We start from the raw sequence: 13161 nt of genomic DNA, 5'->3' as shown, positions 1-13161 counted from the left end.
CAGATTATTTATTGCCGCTTGTTAAATTAGTTGCTTTGGCCCCAGACAAAGTAAATAGCAGATTGGAGGGGTGTTCTTTCCTCCTTTAGCAGGTCCAGGTTTGCGTGAAAGGGTCTGTACATAAGGGTGCGCTTTCGGATGTGTGCCTCCTGTTTCAGACGGTAGGCGGGGAGGGGGAATGTGTGCTTGGGCAGACATTTCCACGTCTGCTTGTCATTTTCTGTGAAGAGCTTAGCACTGAGAGCATGTGTTACTGAGAATGCACATATTTCCTCTTAAAAAATTGAGTATTTGTAAAGAGATATATGTTATTCATAAGAAGCTCCAAACTGCTTCCTGCCCCATTCATTTTGGGGAGCATGTACAGAGCTATACCATGCTTTTTAAAGTGTTTGAAAATGATACAGTTAGGGATGTTGATCAGTTTGCAGTACTTTGAAACCAGCCTGTCAATACAGCATGGAGCACATGCCCATTTGAAGGTGCTCTCTGACTTTCAAATTGACTCTGGATGCTGGCGATTCTGTGTCAGTGAGTCTGAGATGGGACCCGGAAATTTATATTTTTCTAACAAACCCTTCTGCTGATTCTACTTAGACATCCTACAGACCTTTATGTATATACTTGAAGGTAGGGATCATCCTTAACTGTGCCACTGTCAAAAGCAGCCGCATCAAAACCTTCTAGAGCAACCTCCCTCATGCCTTGGTGTGCATGAAGATTGCAGCCTTAGTCTCACATTCAGGAGATTCAGGACCAGGCTGTCTGTCTGTCAGCCAGCCTGCCTGCCTGCTGCTTCTCTCTATCTTGTCCTCGTGTCTCCCACAGATTGAATCCAGGACCTTCACATTAAACTATATCCCCAGCCTTTGGCAAGAATTTTTATTTTGAGACAGGGCCTTGCTAAATGGTCGATACTGTGCTTGTACTTGGATCCTCCTGGTTCAGCTTCCCAGAGTGCTAGGATTACAGGCCTGTGCTGTCCCATCTGGCTCAGGCCATACATCTTTAAGCAGAACATTGTTCCAGGCTTGAAGCATCAGGGTTAAGTTGTTTATATTACTGTCTTAAAAAAATTATAAAGCAACTCTTCTGGTGCTTTTGTCTCTGTGGTTTTTTTTTTTTTTTTTTGAACACCTGTGTCCCCCTCTGTCTCAGTGCCTGCTTCAATGTCAGTGTGTCTGTGAGCACTGAGGAGCATTTTCACAGTGAAAATACCAATGGTGTAGCTCATGTATGTGGAGATACAAGGATTCCAAATTATCCCCAGTGGCCATAGCTCTGAATGTTCTATAGGAGTGTGGCTTTCTAAGCTGGATGCGGGGACCTCCTAGACTCCTCAGAAGCATGTGTTCTAACAAAACAGAGCATATGACCTTGTGAACTCCAGGTTGCTGGAGAGGGACATCTTGCAGAGGCAGTAGAGTAGAGAGGTAACACACGCCCTCCAGTCCAGCGCAGGACTTTCCTACTTTAGGGCATTTGCTTTGTCAAGAATTTGGTGGCTAGAGAGATAATTTGATGGTCATAATCGAAGTCACGTCAGCTCTCTTTCAGAGGTTACAGGCTCTTCAAGCTGGATTTGTTCATTGTCTATAAGCACAGATGTCTGATTTATAGTGAGATTTTTAGGATATTGTCACTTTGCATGAACGAGAATGAAAAGAGTCTTTCCTTAAAGATTGTTTGCTTTCATTCTTGGAAGGCAGAGACCGGTAAGATGTTAGTCTAGTGCACATTTGTGAGTTCCTTTTACACTTGGGCTCTTTGACAGAGGGCTACAGTCAGTGGCCTTACCTTTAAGAGGTAGGCCACTGCATTTACAGTTAAGCTGTAATGTCACAAGTGAGAATAGGCTTCTAGATCCCCAAGATGATACGATTATAGCAGTGACTTTGGACAAGTTCTCTAGGTGTATGGTGTGGGAGGTGGTTTCATTTTTTTAAAAAGAGTTTAAACTAAAATGAAATGGATATCAATTTGGGAGGTCCAAGGGTATTTTAATTTTTGAGACATACAGCCTCAGACATTCTTTGCTGTCATGTTGAAATCCTCCTGCAACCTACCCTATGATCAAGCCAGTAGGACTGCCTGCATCACACTGGGAATCTGCTTTGGCTATTAAGATAACCAGGGTAACTAGTTTTCAGAATATCCGTTGACCCAGGTCGTTCAGCTTGAAAAATGTACTCTCATAATTCATATTTGAAGCAGTAACTCTCTTGCCTGATAAACATGAAATGGGATAGGAACCTTGCTTTTTTCTTGGTGTCTATTTGACTGGATTTGGCATTTATTATGAAGCCGTCTATGTCCTTAGTTCCCTTCCTTGGGAAATTAAAATCAAGCATAGTGGCAATATTCACTCATGTTCAACCAACACTTGAGTGTGATAAGATGTTGACATTTTGGTTCTAGAAGTGACCTGAGGAAACCTGTATTCCAGGGGCCTTGAAAAAAGTGAAAATTGAAAGAAGTATTGTTAAAGAAGGATTATTGGGAAGTCTAGAGCCCAGCACAGGCAGTATTGAAAGGGAATCACCACTGCTCTGCTCCAGCCAGTTATCCTCAGGACTTGAGGCCATATTGTTAGATTTTCTGATTTTTCCTGAAGATGCAAGAAAGCAGAGTGGGTTTTTGTAAGTACTAAGAGTGATCTTCAAATTTGTTTTGAAGTTTGTTCATTTTACCCATTGGGGTAGGGGAAGGGAAAGAAAGGAACCAGGCTAGTCTGTGGAATACATTTCCATTTTCTGGGAATACCAGTGGATTTTCTAAGCAATTGAAAAGCTATCAGACAATCACATTTCACTGCAGTAGCCTTGGGAGGGAGGCAAGCACTGTCTCGCTGTGACCATCAAAGAATGACAGAGCCTGACCAAGGCAGTGTCCACATTCAGAAATGTGTGCCTCAGCCCTTGAGGTTCAGCCCTCTCAGGTATTAAAATATAACTTGAGCCTCGTTTGGGTCAGTAAGCCTGAACCTCATCATTTATGCCAGAGAGAATAAACATATGTCTAAAATCTCACCTAGTATTGTGCCTGCTCTGAATTGTCCCTATTTTGACTTGCTGGTTCTTTGAGTCTGCCATGTTATTAAAAATAAAGTATCATTGCAATTGTATCTAACTTATGCATATAAACTTCGGTACAATAGAATAATTAATTACCTTTACATTTGCCCCTTTGCTGTGAGTCTTGAGCCTAATTTTGATTTTCTGTGAGCTTTTTGCGTTCCCTTTAGAGTTACTTTTGATGAGATTATTTCCAAAGACGCAGGGTAGTTGTTATGGATATCTATTCACCTTTGGGGTTCTCAAAGGTGTTTAATTTTTGAGGCCTCACAGTGGCACACATCTTTCTAGCCTCCTGCCACAGAAAGGTGTTTGACCACCTGCCTGCATGAGGTTGTACACCCTCTGTACATGAGATAGGAATAATTCTTTTTTTCTTGAAACACTGTACCCTTTGAAGGCTTTTGTTTTACCTATAGAGTTACCAACCCAAAAGTAGCCTGGAATTAGTACTTATTTTTTGCTTATGTTTTTATTTGGGTCTTTGACAGTCCTTCTGGTGAGGATCCTGCCTCCCATTTGTTGATGACTGGGTGATTTGACAGTTACATCAAATGAGACTCAATTTGCCATTCTTTGTGTTCTGACATGCTCTAGACAAGTTTTTGTTTTTAAAATATTAGATGACCACTTGAGCTGTTGGGCCTGGTGTTGATAGTATAGAAGGCATTTCTCCACCACTCTCCCTTTTGCCAGCTTATCAGACCGTTTCTAAACTCCTAGTATTTTAATTATTGTGTTGCTCAGCAGGTTAAATTGTGTTTAATTGGCTATGTGTTGCATCTTTTTGTTTCAATGAAAGGATTATTGGAGGTATTAAAAAAACTCCATTTAAATGAAACTTCCTCATTTAAAACACATATAAAAATTGTTTAAGATGTCTTTTATTCTGGATCTCTTTATCTTCTTTCACAAGCTTTCTGAGAATAAGTAGTGCATGTTGAGGTTTATCTTTGCTTTTATGTGCTCTAGCCACATGCTTAACATTGAGCACATTTGAGTTGCATTTCATTGGGCTTTCACAATCCTTTTATAAAGGGACTGATCTGTTAACATCACCCTCTTTAGATCTAGCAGACAGGATGTTCTTCCATACAAAGAAATGCTTGCAGTCTTTCTGGCCGGCTAGTAAGTGAATGATTTCAGGCCTGGTGGGCAATACTTGTGTCCATGCGTAACACAGCCTGACCACAGTAGTAGGCAGCTGCATGTAATTTTGAACTCCACTCATTGAACTGTAATAAAACAATATAAGCACTGCTTGGGGGGAAGATTGGATGCAGTTATCCTTACACAAGGCTCAGGCATATGAAAGCAGTGCTGGCTGACAAGAGGATTTTGAGATTTGATTTTGATTGAATTGCAGAATTGAACAGGCCAGGAATGTCAGTGCAAGGCTAAACGCCTGTAGTGCCATAAAGTTTTATTCATGTGAGGCTTTCCAATATCAAGTAGATGGATTATTGGAAAAGGTGTCAAGGGACATGAAATGGAAGTGCCCAAAACATAAAATGTAGGCAGGAGGGAAAAATTGCTTCATGCTTAATATATAATTAGGTCTTCAAAAAATATTCTATACAATTGTTTATTCTTTTGTCTAACGGAAAAGAAAATGACCAACTCATATCAGTTACTCCATTAAGAGCCATTGAATTTTGCAGTATTTAAACAGGAGTTTCTCTTACACCATTTCTTTAGCTGTGTTTAAGATTAACATAGGGTGATAGGCTTTCTTTACAAGGGTGAAGCAGGGCTACTTTAGGGTTATAGATGTTGAGAACTACTGTACTGTGTTCAGAAACAAGAGAACCATGTGTCACACACCACGACACACTGGGTTATTTCATAGCTCAGTAGGGCATGAGATCATACCCGAATTTGTATGGGACAACTGCTGTCAAAACGCATGTGACATTAGAGGCTGCCGTTCACTTGCCAAAGCAGGTGAAGATGTACAGAGGGCCAGGTGGAGAGGGCAGAGTTTAGTATGTCATCCCTCGGTTCTTCATGAGGGTTCTTCTTCAGGTTTCCATTCTGACCATTAGGGAAACATATCTAAAATTGCCAGCGTGGAGGAAGAAACACCTGTAAACTTGTTTTTATTTGTTTAGTATTTCAAACCCAAGTAACTTCAGTTAAAGGATCAAAATTGGGAGCATACTTATTTGGACTTGAGTGTGCAGGTGTGGGTTTTCTTTGTCTTGTACCTACCTCTTGTTCTAATGTAGTATGGATTTGGAAACATGCTTATTTGTAAATGAGGCTTTAGGAGGGAAACTTGACATTTCAAATGCAAAGGGCTGTTTTACCCTTTCCTTTTAATGTTCAGTTTGTAGACATGTTAGGAAAGAAATGATGTGCCCCATTACTAAAGTTTCCACCCTGACATTTTTAGGGCTTTTATGTGCCTCAAATTCCATAGGTCTATGGTAGGGTATATTTAGTTATATTTTATTACTGTTTTAGTTTTTCTAAAAATAAGCTCTATGAATATTCATCTAATCAAACAATGATTCATTTACACACAGAGCTTGAAAAGAAAAAGAAGTCCTCGAGCCGAGTGGTCAGATCCCATGATCAGTAAGTGACTCCTTTCAATTTCGCATCCTGTCCTGTGCTCCCAAAGGGTTTATGCAGGTAAAAATGATGTCTGGGTATGGGCTTTTCTGCTGTTTGTGGGATGGATTCTAATTTGTGTGGGAAAGGATGGGAAAACGTTGGAGTTGATGAAAGAAAATGCTCACAAAGTGGCAAAGAACTGCCTTTGAACTTGGTAAGATTCTAGGAAATTGTTCCTTGTCTAAGCTGCTCCCAGCCATGAAATTCTGGTCTTTAGAGAAGAAATGTGTTAGTGTTAACCCATCAGTTTATGTCTTGGATTCTCCTTGCACGTTATTACAACACACACAAGTGCACGAAAATAACATTTCATTTTGCAATCTTCCTTAAAAACTGGAGAAAGGTGAGGCCAGTAAGGAGCCTGGGGAGCAAAATTTAAAGAGATATTTGCTGTCAGGTGCTGACTTTGAACTTGAACAGCCTTGAGAAGAACTAGTGTGTCTTCAAGTTTTATACCCTAGTTGCTTGCTTGCCTTCTCTTATTTGGACCTCCTTGCATTTTGGCAGTATGAGAAAAAAATTCATGATGAAGTAAAGGACATACATCTTTCTGTTTTTTCTATAATCTACCTGTTTTTCATACCAGAATTTAAAAATGAAGATGACTGTGATTATATATTGTTGGATCACTGTTTCCATGCAGCTTCCCCAAGTTGGCAGGCATTCTGTTTCTGAACCGAAAAGCAATTTTGTATTAGGTCTGGTTATAACATGTATTTTGTTCTTTGATCTCACTGGAGCTAAGTTTTGACATTAGCTAACCAACTTTGTGCACCACATACTTTATGAGGTTGTACATTTGTCCTCTGTGAGAAAGACATGTGCTGGCATTACCAGCTTGGAGTTTTCTGGGCAGGTTTTAAAGGATTAATACTTGCCAGTGAAGGATTAATACTTTGGCCCTGAAATTGTGGAAGTGGTAATTTAATGTTCAAAGCAGAGAAATTTATACCGGACATCTTAACTGTGGACAGTAATGCAATTGACAGGAAGGATTTTTGTTAATGATAGACACTACAACCTCTATCTGCTAGTTAGGGATGTCTGGTGAAGGGCAATCCTTAAATTTCTCCCATTTCATCCTTGGGAAAACTCAGTTTGGTACATTCCATTATAGCCTACTGGTTTATAGATGAGAGAATTGCTTCTTGGTGAAAGTACATCATTTGCCCAAATTTACAGCTCTAAAAGAACGCCTCATTCAACCAAAGCTCTTAAAAGTGAGACTGTTTATTACTGTATAATGCTAGTTAGGTCCTATGATTCATCCAGGGGCATTAGTACAGCTGTAGCCCACCTTTGGGAGAGGTATCACTTAGACCTTAGAAGCCATCAGCCTTTATGTGTAGAACCATGGCAACATTAAATTTGCCCATACTAAATTTTTTGCAGACCTAATAGAGCAAAACTTGATTCCCTGGTCAGGGCACATTTCTTTGTATAAGAAGGGGAATCCTTTGGTCAGGGAATCAAGTTCTTTTGATAGACTAGGAGGTACCTGGCAGTCACTGCAGTCATAGTCTTAGAAAGAACCTGTTTCTGTACTGGGGGCTCCTTCCCCAGGGCTGGTGACATGCATGTTACTTAGGAAGAAAGTGTTGTTTGGAGCCATCCACTCATGAAGAGTTCCATGAGGTCTGGAACTGTCTGATGTGCAGTGTGTATGAATGAAGCCTCTTTCCTAAAAGCTGAAATGGGTTTGAGAAAACTAGAAGAATGAGTCATTTGAGACTCTGCTCTCAGAACATGTCTACACTTGTCTCTGATGAATTCTGAGGCACTGAAATTTCTCTCTGATCTTGAGGAGGACAGAAAAGGGAGACATGATCCTCCACCCCAAATCCTGCTGAATACGTATGCAAGTTTAATAAAATTCTGTTAAAAATAGCACATTCCTCTGGGCAGGTGCAGTTTGTGTCTGTTGTCACATGTGCCTTCACAGGTAAAGTGTCCTGAGCATGGATTTGCTTTCTCCTAATAACTTGATACCAGCACAGAACCTCATCACACACTTCCAGGCCTGGTTCTCTGACTGCCGGGTGGTCACTGGACGCAGACCTTGCTGACTTTACTTCTCCAGAGCCAAACAGATAGAATGGAGGAGGAGGTATATGGGTACTGTAGAGCCAGGCTGCTCCTGTTTCCTTTTCTTTAGGATTCCTTTTGGATCTGAAATGTGGCACCTGATTGCCACTTGTGTTCGTTAGCTTTCTATTATTGTGACAGAATGCCTGGACTAAACAGCTTATGAGAAGGAAATGTTTATTTCAGCTCATGGTTTCAGATGTTTTAGGTCATGCCTGCTCAGCCCTGTTGCTGTGGGTGTGTAATCATGGCTGATGGAGGTCTGTTCACTTCATGGCTGCTGGGAGGCATCTCTTCAAGGTTACACCCAAGTGACTTCACTTCCTTTCCCTGGACCACACCATTATTTTCTGCTAGTGCCTCAAGATAGCCACCAGACCTTTACCTCATGAGTTTCTGGGAGACACTTCACATTCAGAGTACAGTACATATCACTGCCCAGAACCACACAGAACTCCCACACTCTGGTTATTTGTCTTTTAAGAGAGTATTATTGTTTGAAAACTCATCGAGGTAACTTCTCAGGTAACTTGGCAAGATTTAATATGGAGAGTCTGGTAGTATAGTAGCTAAATACAAATAATTTCATTAACAGTGTATGTGTAGACATAGGTGTAGATAGAAGTATATTTTATTTAATTTGTACAGTGTTGTAAAGAGCATATTTGAGTGCCCATTCACATTTACAGACATTTCTTATGCAAACCCCTGATTTCTGGCTCACTGTCAGATCAGAATATGTGAACTTCAACTCCTCTCCCGTGCAGAATCTGAGATGCCCATCCAGATGAGGCTCTTAAAGCTGTCTGGGTAGGCACAAGTGTCACCACTCCGTAGTGCTGTTTCCCTGCCTGCTTCCTCCTTTTAAGTAACTGCCTGGCCTCTGGCCATTTGTATTTGCAGCCCTAATGGGAAGTGTGTTCTGACACATGTGTACCAGTGTACATGCCGGTGTGGACACGGTCGGGATTAACAGCTGTTCCTGCAGAGGTGTATGCAGCTAGATTTCTGCAAAGTTCCGGTTTTTTTAATCCCTTAAATGATTTAAACTTTATGGAAGCCGTGCATCCCATGTAAACAATGGGATCCATAGAAAAACACACTCATTGGAGAATTATGAGGCATATAATTTTGTCTTTAAATTCTTATGAGTGAATTGTAGGAACATGACTTCATAGGAACCTCTGAGACATTACAGTGTTTTAATAACACTTTCCTGCCACACGTAATGCTTCATTTTTACTTTTATTAATTTAATTTTTTTTTGGTGTGTGGCAGTATGTGCCTCTCAGCCCTGGGTCTCGCTTCACCCCGCTGTTCCTTGGGGAAGCTGCCTGGCCCCTCCCTGTGCGGGCAGAGGCTCCCGGGGCATGTCCTGTCTGCGAGCAGTTTACGAGGCTTCACCCACTCCTTCATTTTTGAACATGCTTTTTCCCTGCTCATTACCCTCCCGCTTCCTCTGAGGCTGCCAGAAACACATTATATTACCTCCATTCTGCAGCCAGAGCTGCTGCCACCACTGTGCCTCAGCCTGCATTTCCAGTTATTTAAAAAAAGAAAAATCAAGGATGCCCACAAGTGACAGCAGCTTCTATGGAAGCCAGTCTGAGAAACGTGGCAAAGCCCCCATGTCTCCACAATTGCCAGGCTTCTCAGAGAAGGGCAAGAGCTATTTTCTGCTTCTGTCCTTGTGACAACCAAGCATCTCATATTGACTGTCTGCATTCATTCATTCATTCATTCATTCATTCATCTACCAGTTCTTTGCAATGAATCTTTATTGAGTACTTGTATAAATCAGGCATTGGTGCTTTCAGTATTGTATAAAAATAGACTTAGGGTTTAATCTCACAAGACAGAGCCAGTTGGGAAATTAGAGCTGTAGGGAAGTCAGCCAAAACAGGCCCTTAAAAAAAATCAAATTGAGTTTGTCTGTTGAATGCCATGGATTTCAAACTACCTTAGACTCTTAGGCTTCTTAAGAACCTCTCTGGATTGACTCATTTTTATTTATCAAAAACTTTGGAGGACAGTATATTCCATGGTTAAAATGTCTTCTGCCAAACAGGGTACCAGAGTTTGCCATGCACATTGCCAGTAATCTGTGTGGCATCTGTTGGAGTGGTGCAGTATACCGCCTCCCCAAATTTCATGGAGCCCTGATTTAGGCAAAACTGAGTTTAAATTTTTGTCTCAGTCACTCACTGTTTGTGAACCAATAAGTGTCTCTACAGCTTGATCAAACTCAGTTCCCTCCCTACAGTGGAGATAATCGTGCTACCATTGCAGCAGGTGAGGACTGAGGGAAGGCAGCACATTGAAGCCCTCTGTGACATGCCTGCTGCTGGATCCATATATGAGGAATAATCACAATCACTGTCATTGAGACGAGCTATTCTCCTTTGCACATCTCTCCCCTTCCAGACACACTGTGCATTTTGCAAAGATAGCCTTCACATTCATTTTCCAGAAGATTGAGAGCACACACGTATTTCCTTCTTGAACCCACTGTCCTGCAGCCCCCGACCCAGGGTTAAATTTCAGCAGAGCCCTGCGTAGAGCACCCTGTGTGTGTGTCCATTGCCTTTTCAGTTTCCACCAGCCCGTGTGACTTTGCTTGCTTATCTGATGTAGGGAAGAGCTGTGCTCCCGTCTGCCTTGGGAGGCCAGTTGTGGGCTGGCCGGTAATAATACAATTATGAAGGTTAACAGGAAAGAGAGGGGTCCAGGAGCAATTCCAGGCAGCTGGCAGTCCTGCTGAATTGGAAGCGCCCCACCAATGGAAGCTGGAGCAAGAAGCAAATTAAACCTCCTATCTGCCATCTCACTCTCTTTTCTCCCCTTTCCTGTTTGGACTTGAAAGGCGATTGGAGCCAGGGCTCTGACAGTTGACGGAAGTGCTGCAAGGAGAGAGTATTTATTTACAGTGAGTCGTGGCGTTGCTTGTTCAGGATGCGGTTTCTTGCAGGAAGTTCTGTCCCCACCCCCGGGTTTGATCATTTCTCCAAAAAAAAAAAAAAAAAAAAAAAAAATCCTTGATTGTTTGTGGCCTCCGCTCTGACTTGGAGAACGTTGTATAACCTGTCTGTACTTGGCGGCTTTGCTGGTGCACCCTTGCAGGAGGGCCTGGAGTAGGGCAAGAGGAAAGCAGCAGGCCCGGCTCCCTGCAGATGTGTTCAGGCACTGTGATAATCATTAGGCATTTAAAATAGGGAAGTGGGCCGAGCGCACGTGCTGGAGGCTGTGGTTGGCGCAGGCTGCGCTGTTCGTTAACAGGAACCAGTGCCAAGCGAAGTTGTTGTACTGGTGTCTGAGAGAGAAACCACTCTGAGACAAAGTGGATAACTACAATGCTCTCGGGAGGGAGCATTTCATTCAAGCCCAGTTGGGCCAGGCTGGCTTCTGAAGCCTCTCTGGAGTGCTGAGCTGCTGGTCCAAACTCTTTGGTACCTTTGGCCTTTGGGAGTATTAGGAGAGAAGAGTTAAAGGGTAAAAAGCATTCCACTGAGTAAGTTATTTTGGAACTTTCTTTAGTTATCATGAGTTCCCTTGATACTATAGAATTTAATTGTAAACTGGGACATATTATTATTTCTTTTAAAAAAGATGTACACAAGATAAGCAAAAAAATTACAGTTATAAAGTGAAAATGAAAACTGCCTCCTACAGATTTTTTTCATCTCTTAGGTCCACAGACTGGGACGGTCTGCATCACCAGGCAGTTGTGGGAGAGGCAAGTTTAGGATCATTAGGGAGCCATAGTCTGAAGTTCTCTCTCTCTCTCTCTCTCTCTCTCTGTCTCTCTCTCTCTGTCTCTCTCTCTGTCTCTCTCTCTGTCTCTCTCTCTCTCTCTCTCTCTCTCTCTCTCTCTCTCTCTCTCTGTGTGTGTGTGTGTGTGTGTGTGTGTGTGTGTGTGTGTGTGCGCGCCCTGTGCATGCAGGGTGATTGACCAAGTCATGCAGGTGATTTCTCACAGTCACTCACTTTGAGCTTTTGGACCTAAGCTTGCATCAGAATTGCCTGGAAGTCTTGTTAAAGCTCTTAGGATATGGAGACCCTGTCTCAAAATATAAAAAAAAAAAAAAACCAAAGAGGGCTGTGAATGTAGTTCAGTAGCATTTTCAGCATGAGGCCCTGGGTTCAGTCCCCAGTACTGCGAAAAACGAAATGAAAACAACCAAAGGGAAAATCTCTGGGTGCTGGAGCTGTATCCCTGGAGAGTTGAGTGAAGATGCGATTGGATCCTTGGCCTGCACTGTGTTTTTTTTTATTTTTTGGTTTATTTATTTATTTATTTATTTATTTTTGCCAAATGTCTCTACCATAGTCCCCCTCATCTGGTTCTGATGTAGTCATCTGGGTCTTTAATAAAGCCAGACTTTGAAGGTTATTTGAAGACTTTGTGGTTATTGTTAAAACAAAACAAAACACCAAAACCATAGCATGGAAGAAGCATCTAGTTTCCCTGTGCATTGAAACCATGGCTGACCTGGTGCATGATGACACCAGCAGTGAAGAGGACCTTTGTGTCTGTGTGTCACTTCTCCGTGTGTCACTTCTCCATGTGTCCCATTGCCTACCTCATTGTAGAGGATGTCTGTGAGGGATTTCTGTACTCTTGAATCCCTCCTTACTTCTGAGAAACCGTGAATGTTACAAAATTACCAAATGCTTTCCAGAATTGAGAGTGAATTGCAAATGTCCTCTTGTAGGTCTTTTGTGTAGTGTTTTACTGATTTTTTTTTTTTTTTTTTTGTACCAGAGATCAAACTCATGATGCTTGCCAGGCAGGAGCTGTGCTGCTGAGCTAAATCCCTGGCTCTTTACTGATTTCTTAATGTCAGTTTTAAAATTTATTTATTGTGGCTACTAGTGGCTGTATGTATGTGTGTGTCTACTAGTGGTCCTATGTATGTTTTGCAGGACTGGGGATTTAAATTTTGAGACAGGGTCTTGCTCAATTTCCCAGGCTTGGCTGTAGCTTTTGAGCCTCCTGCCTCAGCCTTCCAGGGATATGGGCATATACTATCATGACTGGCTGTTTCTTGAAGGTGCTACTAGTTCGGTGTAGTTTTCAGCTGATGGGCTTTATTTGTAGACTCTGGCAGACACAAGTGATAGGTTTCACTTTAGCATCCCCTTAAGGGCCTGTTGAGATATGCAAAGTGCGTACAAGGATATACACAGTCCCTGAGTCAAACAAGTCTCAGTTTTGTTGACTAGTGGTTAATAAAGAGAAGTATATGTGAAATAGAAGGATATCACAGTGTGGAGCTGGCTTGGGAGAAATGGCGAACTGTTGAGAACCTGGGAGATGTGAGGAACCTTCAGAAAAGTGATGTACAAGCTTGAGCAGGGTTTGGAAGCATGAATAGGAGTCCTT

At 42.0% G+C, this 13161-nt stretch overlaps 1 protein-coding gene across 5 annotated transcripts in view; it reads left to right on the top strand.

Annotated features, from left to right (window-relative positions):
* The window catches only part of Foxp1 (forkhead box P1), a 562135-nt gene that overhangs the window by 117725 nt on the left and 431249 nt on the right, over positions 1-13161 (top strand). For 3 of the 5 annotated variants that reach the window (XM_063260472.1, XM_063260471.1, XM_013156482.3), the window contains exon 1: positions 5603-5654. The gene's annotated coding sequence lies outside the window, so the exon portion shown is untranslated. Of the gene's footprint in view, positions 1-5602; positions 5712-13161 lie in introns of those variants that run through there. The other 2 variants (XM_063260468.1, XM_063260469.1) reach the window with 2 other exon arrangements.

This window comes from Cavia porcellus, unplaced genomic scaffold, assembly GCF_034190915.1.
Source record: "Cavia porcellus strain 051 isolate PalLab524CR breed Dunkin Hartley unplaced genomic scaffold, mCavPor4.1 scaffold_13, whole genome shotgun sequence".
NCBI lineage: Eukaryota > Metazoa > Chordata > Mammalia > Rodentia > Caviidae > Cavia > Cavia porcellus.
This window is presented reverse-complemented; position numbering and strand designations above follow the sequence as displayed.